Source organism: Callithrix jacchus, chromosome 6 (genome assembly GCF_049354715.1).
Source record: "Callithrix jacchus isolate 240 chromosome 6, calJac240_pri, whole genome shotgun sequence".
Taxonomy (NCBI): Eukaryota; Metazoa; Chordata; class Mammalia; order Primates; family Cebidae; genus Callithrix; species Callithrix jacchus.
This window is the reverse complement of record NC_133507.1, coordinates 125,115,278-125,128,976: the sequence shown is the minus strand read 5'-3', so window position 1 is coordinate 125,128,976 and position 13,699 is coordinate 125,115,278. Positions and strand designations below refer to the sequence as shown.

Sequence of the window (13,699 nt, the reverse complement as noted above, 5' to 3'; positions counted from 1 at the left end):
CAAGAAATCCTGGATGAGCTCTGCTGTGGCCTCACAGGAAACTCAGGGTCCAGTTCAAGTCCTTTGACCTCATGTTTGCTGTTATTCTGGGCCTGCAGGTCCCTCAGACTCCCCGCAGGGACCCCCTATATTTGGCGTCCAGCTCTTCTGCAGCTTGCTTGCTCCTCCTCCATGGGTCCTTAGACCAGTTACTAGCGTGAGACCACTTCCTACCCCAGACAAGCAACTCCCAAGGAAGAGACATAGAAGCTTAACGCTCTACAAAGTCCTGTGATCTGGGGCTTCAGGGTGACAGTGTAGACCTTCCCTTCCGGAAAGCAGTGACCTCGATCCACTTGCTCCACAGCTGCCCACTTTTACACAGGGCCCTGCAACCAAGATATTCTGGCAGAAGTTTCCAAAAACTTCTTTAGTCAGTAGCAATGTATTTTTAAGGTTTCCACGCCCGGTTTTTGCTCAGAAAGTAACCCCACAGGGTCTTCCACACTGGTACTAGAGGACCAATCGAGATTGGACATACTCCAAAGAAGGGGTGGCAGGGGCTAGAGATTGGGTAATAAAAACTATTGAACAGGCCCGGCGCGGTGGTTGACACCTGTAATCTTAGCATTTTGGGAGGCTGAGGAGGGTAGATCGTGAGGTCAGGAAATCAAGACCATCCTGGCTAACATGATGAAACCCTGCTTCTACTAAAAATACAAAAATTGGCGGCCATGGTAGTGCACACCTGTAATACTACCTACTCAGGAGGCTGAGCCAGGTGAATTGCTTGCACCTGGGAGGCAGAGGTTGCAGTGAGCCAAGATTGCACCACGGTACTCCAGCCTGGGTGATGGAGCGAGACTCCATTAAAAAAAAATGTTGAACCACAAGGTTTGGAGAACTTTCTGGGTGGTGAACACATTGAGGTGCTGGGAAGATGGAGCACTGTGGGAGGGCATGGAAGCTCCATACCACATACACCATAACCCTTACCCTATGTGTCTCTTCCATTTAGCTGTTCCCAAGTTGTATCTTTTAAACAACTAAACATAAATAAAATGTTTTCCTGAGTCCTTTAAGCCATTCCAGCAAATTACCAAATGAGGAGGAAGCCATGGGAATCCCCAATTTATAGCCAGTCAGTCCGAAGTAAGCATGAGCTAAGATTTGCAACTGGTATCTGAGATGGGGGCAGATGAGTAAGACTGAGCCCTTTAACTTTGGGAGGTAATAGTAACATCAGGTAGGCAGTCTCAGAATTGAATTGAACTGTTGAATGCAAAGCTCATGTTAGAAAATTAGTTACAGTTAGAGAAAATACCCCAGAAACACCCATGACTCCACTCCATAAATTCCAAAGCAATAGAGTGCTTGCTTTTCCAGGAGCCAATTTACTTTGCTATTCCTTTGCCAATGGAGAAAATTAAATGGAAACACCCCCAAAGGCCACAGACCAACAAGTCATAGACCAGTGCTTGAGTGATGGGGAGGTATATTAGTCTCCTCAGGCTGCCTAACAGAATGTCACAGGCTGACTGGCTTAAACAACAGCAATGTATCTTCTCACAGTTATGGAGACTAGAAATCCAAGGTCAAGTTGCCACTGGGTTGCTGTCTGGTGAGGGATTTCTCCTTGGGTTGCAGATGACCACCTTCTTGCTGTGTCTTCCTGTGGTTTTTCCTCTGTGTGCATGTGGAGAGAAAGAGAGACCTCTTTCTCTTCTTATAAGGACATCAGTCCTATTGGCTTAGGATTCCACACTTATAACCTCATTTAGCCTTAATTACCTCTCTGAAGGCCCTGTCTCCAAATAGAGACACATTGGGGCTTAGGGTTTCAACATATGGATTTGAGGGGTGGGGAGGTCACAACTCACTTCATGACAGGAGGAATGCCTCTGTTCTCCAGCACCAACCTACGCCACTGCTTCCGGTTACAGGATCAGAGAATTACAGAACATTAGAGGTGGGAGCAACAGTAATTAGCTGCTTCATCTAAGAGTGGAAACTTGGGTTCCAGATAGGTGAAGTGACTTGCTCATGGATATAGCTACTGAGGGGTAAGTTTGAGAATGGAACCCAGACTCCCTCCTGCCAGGTCAGCGCTCTTCTCCACTGACTTGTGCAGGCTCCCAAAGGGAGCTCCTAAGAGAAGACATCAAGGGTCCAAATCTTGAGTTATTAGTAAGGGAGGCCTTTAGAATAACCTGCTACCTTATTGTGAAAGGTTTTCCTCAAGGGAGCCATGAAATGTATGATCAGTAAAAATTCAGTATGAAACAAACTACTATCAGAGATTACTACAAACAACTCTAGGCATATAAACCAGTAAATCTAGAAGAAATGGATAAATTTCTGGACACTGACACCCTCCCAAGACTAACAGGAAGAAGTTGAATCCCTGAATAGACCAATAACAAAGTCTGAGGTTGAGGCAACAATTAATAGCTTACCAAGCAAAAAAAAGTCCTGGTCCAGACAGGCTCACAGCCGAATTCTACCAGACCTACAAAGAGGAACTGGTACCACTCCTTCTGAAGCTATTCCAAACAATACAAAAAGAGGGAATCTTCCCTAACTCATTTTATGAGACCAACATCATCCTGATACCAAAACCTGGCAGAGACACACTAAAAAAGAATATTTCCAGCCAATATCCATGATGAACATGGATGCAAAAATCTTCAATAAAATACTGGCAAACCGAATGCAATAGCACATCAAAAAGCTTATCCACCATGATCAAGTAGTCTTCATCCTGGGGATGCAAGCCTGGTTCAACATAAGAATCTATAAACGTAATCCATCACATAAACAGAACCAAAGACAAAAACCACATGATTATCTCAATAGATGCAAAGAAGGCCTTTAACAAAACTCAACAGCCCTTGTGCTAAAAACTCTCAATAAACTAGGTATCAGTGGAATGTATCACAAAATAATAAAAGCTATTTACGACAAACCCACAGCCAATATACTGAATGGGCAAAAACTGGACGCATTCCCTTAGAATGCTAGAAAGGGTGCCCTCTCTCACCACTCCTATTCAATACAGTATTGGAAGTTCTAGCCAGATCAATCAGGCAAGAAAATGAAATACAGGGTATTCAATTAGGAAAAGAGGAAGTCAAATTGTCTCTATTTGTAGCTGACATGATTCTATATTTAGAAGACCCCATTGTCTCAGCCCAAAATCTCAAGATGATAAGCAACTTCAGCAAAGTCTCAGGATACAAAATCAATGTGCAAAAATCACAAGCATTCCTATACACCAATAACAAACAGAGACCCAAATCATGAGCGAACACCCATTCACAATTGCTACAAAGAAAATAAATTACCTAGGAATACAACTAACAAAGGATGTAAAGGACCTCTTCAAGGAGAACTACAAACCACTGCTCAATGAAATAAGAGAGGACACAAACAAATGAAAAAACATTCCATGCTCATGGTTAGAAAAAATCAGTATCATGAAAATGGCCATACTGCCCAAAGTAATTTATGGATTCAATGCTATCCCCATGAAACTACCATTGACCTTCTTCACAGAACTGAAAAAAAAACACCTTAAATTTCATATGGAACCAAAAAAGAGCTGACATAGCCAAGATAATCCTAAGCAAAAAAGAACAAAGCTGGAGGCATCACACTACCTGACTTCAAACTACACTGCAAGGCTACAGTAATCAAAACAGCATGGTACTGTCACCAAAACAGAGATATAGACCAATGGAAAAGAACAGAGGCCTTGGAGGCAATGCCACACATCTACAACCATTTGACCTTTGACAAACCTGACAAAAACAACAACAGGGAAAGGATTCCCTGTTTAATAAATGGTGTTGAGAAAACTGGCTAGCCATGTACAGAAAGCTGAAACCGGCCCCCTTCCTTACACCTTATACAAAAATTAACTCCAAATGGATTAAAGACTTAAACATAAGACCTAACACCATAAAAACCCTAGCAGAAAACCTAGGCAATACCATTCAGGACATAGACAAGGCAAGGACCTCATGACTAAAACACCAAAAGCAATGGCAGCAAAAGCCAAAATAGATAAATGGGACCTAATTAAGCTTAAGAACTTCTGCACAGCAAAATAAACAATCATTAGAGTGAACTGGCAACCAACAGATCAGGAAAAATTTTTTGCAAGCTACCCATCTGACAAAGAGCTGATATCCAGAATCTACAAAGAACTAAAACAAATTTACAAGAAAAAAACAAACAATCCCACCAAGAAGGTGAAGAATATGAACAGACACTTTTCAAAAGAAGATATTTATGCAGCCAAGAAACATATGAAAAAAAGCTCATCATCACTGGTCATTAAAGAAATGCAAATCAAAACCACATTGAGATACCATCTCATGTCAGTTAGGATGACAATCGTTAAAAAATCTGGAGACAACAGATGCTGGAGAGGATGTGGGAAATAGAAACGCTTTTACACTATTGGTGGGTGTGTAAATTAATTCAACCATTGTGGAAGACAGTGTGGTGATTCCTCAAGGACCTAGAAATAGAAATTCCATTTGACCCAGCAATCCCATTATTGGGTATATATCCAAAGGATTATAACTCTTTCTATTATAAAGACACATGCACATATATTTTTCTTGCAGCACTGTTTACAACAGCAAAGACTTGGGACCAACCCAAATGCCCATCAAGGATTGACTGGATAAAGAAAATGTGGCACACGTACACCATAGAATACTATGCAGCCATAAAAAAGGATGAGTTCATGTCCTTTGCAGGGACATAGATGAATCTGGAAACCACTGTTCTCAGCAAACTGACATAAGAACAGAAAACTAAACACCACATGTTCTCACTCATAGGTGGGTGTTGAACAATGAGAACAGATGGACACAGAGAGGGGAACATCACACACTAGGGTCTGTTGGGGGGTGGGGGACTAGGGGAAGGATAGCAGAGGGTGGGGAAATTGGGGAGGGATAACATTAGGAGAAATGCCTAATGTAGGTGACAACGGGATGGAGGCAGCAAACCACCATGGCATGTGTATACCTATGTAATAATCTTGCCAGATCTGACCATGTACCCCAGAACTTAAAGTAAAATTTTTAAAAAATCAATATATATTCCTAAATACAAATGCTTGGGATTTTCTCTTGTCAAACTGATGATTATGGTGTTAGCCAAACTGGATTCAAAGATTTTGGCCAACTCTGTATGTATAGCGTGAGCAACCCCCTGAGCCTACAAGGGTTTACTCAAACTTAAGGGGTGTCAGTGACTCCTCTTCTTATTTGACCTCATTCCCCAGGAAGCCTACTATTACCATGATACAACTATAAATTCCTAGTGTCCTCCCTCCCCTGGGTCATTCTCACATCTCTTCAGTAGTCAAATGACCAGGACTGCCTATATGCCAGTTCCTATTTTTGTCACAGCTTTGCAAAACCAGGTGCTTCCTGCTGGCAACCAAAAGCAATTCTCTCATGAGTGTCAAATCGTGCTGACAAGACACTCACAGGGCCCAGGGCCATGTGAGACAACAGTTTTCCACAAAACTCTGTGAGTGGTTTTTCAAAACCATCTTGACACTAACAGCTGAGGCAGGTGTCCCTGGCAGCTCTGCTATACCACTTTAGCACACCGCAGATGCTAAGACCCAGGATTCCTTCCAGACACCACTTTGTGCATTCTATGTCAGCCCTGACTCTCACACATCTCTCCAGGACTCATCTTCTTTAATTTTCCCCAAAGTCTGCACCCAAATTAGCCTTCTGGATTACCTTTTCGATTTCTCATCCTCAAAATTAAAAAAAAAAGTTGAAGGGTTGTCCTGTGGCCATGATTAATCTTTCCAGTCTGTCCTTGCACTCTGGGAAATAGCTTATCTCAAGTAATGGAAGGAGACAGAGAAAAGTCTCCTTCCCATTTTCCTGAGTTTAGTGGTCTCGTCATGCTCCAGCCAGAGCCCTCTCTGCACAGTCACCATCCTATTCCACCCTTGCGGGTAGGAGGAAAGACAGAGCTTGCATCCCAGAGTGATGCCCTCCTGTCCCCACAGGACCAGGGAGGAATTAGAAGACGGAGGCCCACTCCATTACTGTGCTGGGAAAATGACACCCACAGTATTCTCTCCCCTAACCATACCATGAGTTGATGAGTGGGCACATTTGGTCACCTTTAGCCTACCTTCTAAAATAAACCTCCAAAGAAAACTTAATAATGAAATAGGTACCGTTTTGTTACTGTTGTCCCCTCCGGACCCCTCCATGTCCCTCTTCCTGGATAAGGGGGTTATAGGCACAGTGCCATACTTGCCATAGAAAGAAGGCTGATGTTGGACATGGAATCTGAGCTCTGAAAAGTACAAATATGATGGACACATAGAGCCAATCTGAGGGATCTGGCAAGACCTCCTTGACGAAGTGAGTTTCAAGCTGAGATAAAGGGATGGAGAGCAGTTCCCAGGACACAGAGAGTTTCTAGCAGAGCAGGCAACAGATGCAAATGCCCCTGGTAATGGAGACCATAGTGCTTTCCAGAAACTGAAAGAGACCAATGTGGTTGAACCAGAGAGAAGGAGAGGGAGCTTCACACAGAAACAGGAAGATAAAATAGACATGGAGATCCAAAGGAAGGAAGCTAGTTGTGAGGCAGCCTTGTGAGAAACTTGTGTCCTCTTTCTGCATGAAGCTCTCTTGAACTGCAGACACAGAACATAAGGAGCAGGTGGTCTTTTCCACCAGCCTATCCTTTCTCCCTGAGGCCTTCAAATCTTTTCAAACCCAGAAGCCACCTCATCCCCTCTAAAAAGTCCTCCCTGACTTCCCATGCCTACTGCCCACCTACCACCCGTCTTGCCCTTCACAGCACTTCCAGGTTTCCTCTGTCACAATCCGTGGCTTCCCCTACCCCAGTTGATGCTAAAAATAAAGCATTAGAACAATAGAAAGCAGAAATCACTCCAACTCCTGGTCCCCTTTTCCTGTAGCCTGGGGGAAAATACAAGCCTTACAGTACTTTTCTAAATGACGGCTTCATCTTTTAATGCAGAGGGAAGAATTTCCTGGCTATTAAAAACACACTAAAAAATGGAATTCAGGCATCCAGGTCCTTCCTCATGCATGTCTCAATATAAATTTCCCCCCTTATTCCAAAGAAATAATTATTTAACATCACAAAAAGTGTTTTATCTATCAAAAACAAAAGCATACTGAAAAAATGGCTTTTGTAGACAAAAAGGAGGTATAACTAGTTTAACAGAAACATCAGCTTTGTGTCTGAAGGTGTCACAGCCTACTCCCCTGTAACTGCAATGAAACATATGAACCCATAGATGGCAGAAGGTGACTGCTAAATAAATACCTAGTTCCACCCCTCACAGAATCAGTCAGCTCTAAACAGTGCAAGGCAGAAGCCTCAGGTCCATCCATCTTTGCAACAGCCACTGTACTGGTAGTGTAGCTTCCACTTCCCTATTACAGTTGGATAATCATAGAAGAGGACTCAGATTTCACCATTTCCAAAACACTTTCTGGCATTTTAAATTCCATGCTACATGAAAACTAACCCAATTCCTCACATCCTGGTGCAGTCATCCCAGTCCCATCTTCAGTGAGCAATATCTGGTACACATGCACTACATCCAAATCCCAAGTGGCTCAGCACTGTGACTCATGCCTGTCATCCCAGTACTTTGGGAGTCCAAGGCAGGAGAGTCACTTGAGAACAGGAGTTCAAGTCCAGCCTGGTCAACAGAGCAAGACCCTATCTCTAAAAACAAAAATAAAAGTAAAAAAATTAGCTGGGCATGGTGGCACACACCTGTGGTCCCAGCTACTTGGGAGGCTGAGGCTGGAGGCTCCTGACATGAAAAACAGTGCAGAGCTGCTCTTCCTCTCATGGGATGCTTATCCCTGAACTTCATGTTACCTGAGGGAAATGAGAACCCAGGTCTGGTTTAAACCAGTGTTTTTCAGGTCTCTGCTACCTGCAGCTGAACACAACCCCTAACCAATTCAGCATGTCAACCGCTACTGTTGTCATTGTTGCTATCGGTTTTATTATCAAGAAAGGGGTACCCCAGGCCAGGGTTGCTTTGACAATGTCACAAACACTGAGAGGACCCGAGATGTGAAATGAGTTGTCCACCGGCATAATCATGTGAAGCTGGAGGATCTGCAGAAACAGCCCTGCCTGTCCCAGTGCCACAGATGCCATCATAACATATGGAGACATCACGGCGTGTCCCCTGAGACAGCCGAGTTGATTGATGTGCTTTCTTCTCTGAGAGTGCAAGTGTGAAGAGTTTTTTCTCTGTTCCTCAGAGTAGACAGTGGACTGGGAGGCATCTGACTTGCTCTTCCCTGCTACATTTAAAGGGAAGCTGAAGGTTTCTCTAGCCATATTTCTCCAGTTCTGGTGAAGAGGTCACCAGCACGGATGGGCTGACATAATTGGGGTGAGTCACTCACCACCTCATAGCACTTTAACTTCCTCTGCTTCACTGACCTTCACCTGCACTCTTTCCCATTCACTCTTTCCACACTTCCTGGTGCAGGCACACCCTGGACCTTGCCCTCAGCAGGAACTGCGCCACCAGAATCTTGATGTCTGGTATTCCAGGTCTCACTGCCCCACCCTCCTCTTCTACATCCTACCCCTCCGCTTTCATTCTTTGGCTTCCTAATGGTCAATCCCATGGGAGTGTATGTTGGTTCCAGGAGATTCTGCACTATCTATCAATATTTCAGGTGCATGTGTCATACATCCCAGCAGTTCTATTCCTAGGCACTTACCCTACAGATTCCAGGAATGTTCTCAGTAACACATGAACAAAAATACTTAGTTCAGAAGAAAAAAATTTTAAAACAACTTAAAAGATTTGTTGGCCGGGCATGGTGGCTCAAGCCTGTAATCCCAGCACTTTGGGAGGCTGCTGTGGGAAGATCATGAGGTCAGGAGATGGAGACCCTGCTGGCCAACATGGTGAAACCTCGTTTCTAGGCGTGGTGGCACATGCCTGTAATCCCAGCTACTGGGGAGGCTGAGGCAGAAGAATCACTTGAACCTGGGAGGTGGAGGTTGCAGTCAGCCGAGATCGTGCCATTGCACTCCAGCCTAGGCAACAAGAGCAAAACTCTGTCTCAAAAACTAATAACAATAAAATAAAAAGACACCCTGTCTCTACTAAAATACAAAAATTAGCTGGGCATGGTGGCATATTCCTGGAATCCCAGCTACTCGGGAGGCTGAGGCAGGAGAATTGCTTGAACCGGGAGTCGGAGGTTGCAGTGAGCCGAAATCACTCCAGCCTGGTGACAGAGTGAGACTCCAACTCAAAAAACAATTTGTTAAATAAATTGCGGTGCATCTGAAATTGAGTGCTATGCAGCCATTTTAAAAATTGAGGCAAAACTACATGCAGTAATATGAAAAGTTCCCCTAAGATACATTTGTAAAAGGAGCACAATATGTTATATGCTACTGCTTGTGTGGGACAATTTATGTAAAAACATAAATAACTTACACATATTTTTATTTTATATTTTTATTAACTGTGCCTATAATATGTGTGTATATATGTATATATATATGTAATACCTACCTCGATAACATGTACACACACACACGCACACACACCATTATACTATCTCTAAAAGGATATACAAGAAAGTGCAACAGAAGACAGGTGGGTAGTGAGAAAAGGATACTTACACTTTTCACTGTATACTTTTATACTTGAATTTTATTCAAAAATAATTTTCAAGAGGATGTTCATCCAGAACGTTTCCTCTTCTTCCTAGGGGAGAAAGTAGGGAAAATTTTTCCTCATAGCTTCACTGCCTGTCTGTTCCAGACACTGTCGCTGCCCTGTCTTTACGCCTCAGGCCTTATCTTTCAGTGGGCACTGGTGACCTAGACTTCCAGCAGCCAGCAGCTCTGCCTGTGGCCTTTCTCTAGCCACCAGGGTCATGGGCAACTCTCTACCCATGAGCACCCTGGAGCAGACCAACCATGGCTGATGGTGAACACGGGTGCCTCTTGGGGGAGATGACTCTGGGGTGTATTTCCACCCTGGCTCCCAAAGGCCCTCAGCAGGATTAAGCCCCAGTTATCCATAGTGCTCAACCTTTGTTGGCTTCTTTCCTTCCTCTGCTTTGCCCCTCTCCTCCTCTACCAGGATCACCTCCCAGTAAACTTATTATTTGGACCCAGAGACACTCATAAAGAAAAGAAGATGTAACAAGCTATCGGGAAAGATGCTGGGACAGAGTCTCCCTCATAACCATCGAAAGGAACCAAACCTGCCTGCCAGCACCCTGATCTCAGACGTCCAGCCTCCAGAACTGTGAAACAGCCAGTTTCTGCTGCTTAAGCCACTCAGTCTGCGGCACTTTGTTAGGCAGCCCTGGCAAAAATGCTTGAGTCCAGAATTACTTCAGAATTCAGTATTTTTTCAGATTTGGGGATATTTACATTATGCTTACCCACGCTGAGCATCCCTAATCCAAAAATCAGACATCCAAAATGCTCCAGTGAGCATTCCCTTTGAGCATCATGCTAGCACTCAAAAAAGTTCCAGATTTTGGAACATCATGGATTTGGGACTTTCGAATTATGGATACACAATCTGTAGAGTAGGTATCTGCTGCTTAGATGGGAGGTCAGAGAAGGCCTCTCTGAGGAGGTAGTATTTAAGCTGAGGCCTGACTGAAGGAAACAGCCAGCCATGCATGAGTCTAGGGCAGATCGTGTTAAACAGAAAGGGTAGCAAAGGCCAAGGCCCTAAGCTGGGAATGGACTTGGAAAGTTCAGAGAACAGAAGGAGGGCCAGTGCAGCTGGATTTAGTGAGTAAAGGGGAGAATGGTACGGGAGGAGGTTGCAGAGCTCAGCTAATGACGCAACCATCCGACTGACCTCCTTATTCTCACCTCCTCCTGCTTCCACTCTACATTTTTCTCCAGGCCCCCACATCATTAGATACAGTTATAACAACTGTTATTGGGGAGGATAAAAAATAAAGAGCTTTAGGAATTAGGATTTTAAATGGCATTAATGATGTAGCTAAAATAGAAAATCTTGTTTTTCAGACACTACTCTTAGGTTATGTGAAATATTGTGAGGTTATCTGAAATAGTTGGTGGATGGCATATTTGCTTGATGAAACACTAATTTCCTAGTGGAGAACAGCAAAAATCCCTGGGCCAAAAATCAAACACTTATTTGGCATTTGTTCTTGGATAATAAGTCATATACTATCTCCATGTTTCCATTTTTTCTATTTTTCTTTTTTTTGAGATGGAATCTCGCTCTGTTGCCAGGCTGGAGTGCAGTGGCATGATCTCGGTTCACCTCAACCCCCACCTCCCAGGTTCAAGAGATTCTCCTGCCTCAGCCTCCAGAGTAGCCAGGAGAAGCTGCTTCACCACGCCCAGCTAATTTTTTGTATTTTTAATAGAGACGGGGTTTCACCATGTTGATCAGGATGGTCTGGATCTCCTGACCTCATGATCCACCTTCCTCACCCTCCCAAAGTGCTGGGATTAGAGGCGTGAGCCACCGCGCCCAGCCTCAGTTTTCTAATCCATCAAATGATTATGAAACTAACACCATCCCTATCCAATTCGCTATACAGAAAGATTATTATCCTCAAAAGTATCAGAAGGGAAATAAATGAAATTAAGTAGAACATTGAAAGGATAATCCATCATGATCAAATAGTATTGATCCCAGAAGTCAAAATATTTAGGTATCTATTAACATTCACTACATTAACAGATCAAAGGAAAGAAGTCAAACAATAATCAAGAAAGATGCCCAAAATTCATTTGAAAAATATCAGCATTGTTTATGATTATTTTAAAAACTGTTATCAAGTTAAACAATTTTTCTTTTAATTTCCAGCCTGCCCAGTTAGTAATATAGCCTTTTTTTGAGACGGAGTTTGACTCTGTCACTAGGCTGGAGTGCAGTGGCACGATCTAGGCTCACTGCAACTTTGCCTCCTGGGTTCAAGTGATTCTCCTACCTCAGCCTCTCAAGTGGCTGGGACTACAGGCACACACCACCACACCCAGCTAATTTTTGTATTTTTTAGTAGAGATGGAGTTTCACCATGTTGGTCAGGATGGTCTCGATCTCTTGACCTCGTGATCCACCTGCCTCAGCCTCCAAAAGTGCTGGGATTACAGGCATAAGCCACCACCCTGACCATGTTTCTTTTTCTTTTTAAAAGGACATTTATTTAGTATCACAGTCAGATTATTACATTTAGCAATCAACAGCATGAATGCAAAAAAAAAAAACTACATTAAAACCCTTTGTTGAAATGCTTTACACTTTTCAAAGAACAGAAACTAAAACAACCTGGTATACAATTAGTCACAAATACAGTTCTTGAGTGTTTTGCCCATACACATGAGTATTTGTCTAAAACATGTCTTCTTTGTAGCAGCTAGGCCCTGCCACCACTGTGTTTGGCTGAGTTCACAAATCTGTTATAACCTGTAGCTTCCCTGTCACTTCTCTGGCTCGCCTCTCCTGCTAAGTTTTGTTTCCTAATTAAAATCTTCTGCCACTGCCATAGCTACTGCTGCTACTGGAACCGCCATAGCCACCTTGGTTTTGTGGTTTGGCAAAGTATTGCCCTCAACCACCATAGAGGCCAGAGCTTCTGCCTCCAAAGTTTCCTCCCTTCATGGGTCCAAAATTGGAAGACCAATTGCTGTAATTGCCAAAATCATTGCAGCTTTCACCACCTCCAAAATTGCTTCCATCATCACCAAATCCATTATAGCTATCCCTACTGCCACCATATCTACCACCACTGTGGCTTCCACCAAAGCCACCATGACCACTGAAGTTTCCCCTACGACCAAAGTTGTCATTCCCACTGAAACCACCTCCATGACCACCACCAAAGTTTTCAGAACCACTCTGACCTCTTTGGCGGGAGGAAAGACTAACCACCTCCTGCTTTGACAGTGCTTTCCTAACTTCACAATTGTGGTCATTCACCGTATGGTATTTCTGAATAACAATCTTACCCATGGAGTCTTGATCATCAAAGGTTACAAAGGCAAAGCCCCTTTTCTTGCCACTGTCTCAGTAAGTCATGATTTTAATCACTTCAATTTTTCCACACTTTTCAAAATAATCTCTTAGGTGATGTTCGTCAGTGTCTTCTTTAATTCCACCAACAAATGTCTTTTTCACAGGTAAGTGGGTACTTGGTCTTTGAGAATCTTCTCTTGGCACAGCTCTCTTTGGTTCCACAACTCTTCCATCCACCTCGTGTGGCTTTTCATTCATGGCTGCATCCACCTCCTCCACAGTGGCATAGTTGACTAACTCAAAACCCCTGGAGTGCTTTGTGTTTGGATCTCTCATTACCACGCAGTACATGAGCATTCCCCCATTGCTCAAAATGGCACTTCAGGCTCTCATTGGTTGTTTCAAAACTGAACCCTCCAATGAAGAGCTTCCTCGGCTGTTTGGGGTCTTTAGGAGATTCTGACTTAGACATGATGACAGGAAGAAGAGAGACTAACAATGCTTCTTTAAAAGTGTCCACAGGCAAAAAGGCCCTGTGTGTTTCTTATAGGCATAGCTGTAGGGTGAAGCCTTTCAAAAACCCTTGCTTTTAATGCTTTGTAATTTTTTTAAAGCTACAAAAAAATGCTTTGCGGGGATAACAAGCATGAGGGAATAGAATCTGAAATAGAA

The 13,699-nt window shown here is 43.4% G+C and overlaps 1 pseudogene; it reads right to left on the bottom strand.

Moving 5' to 3' along the window:
• Positions 1 to 12,420: 12,420 nt before the first annotated feature.
• Positions 12,421 to 13,499, bottom strand: LOC128932512 (heterogeneous nuclear ribonucleoprotein A1-like; annotated as a pseudogene).
• Positions 13,500 to 13,699: the final 200 nt, after the last annotated feature.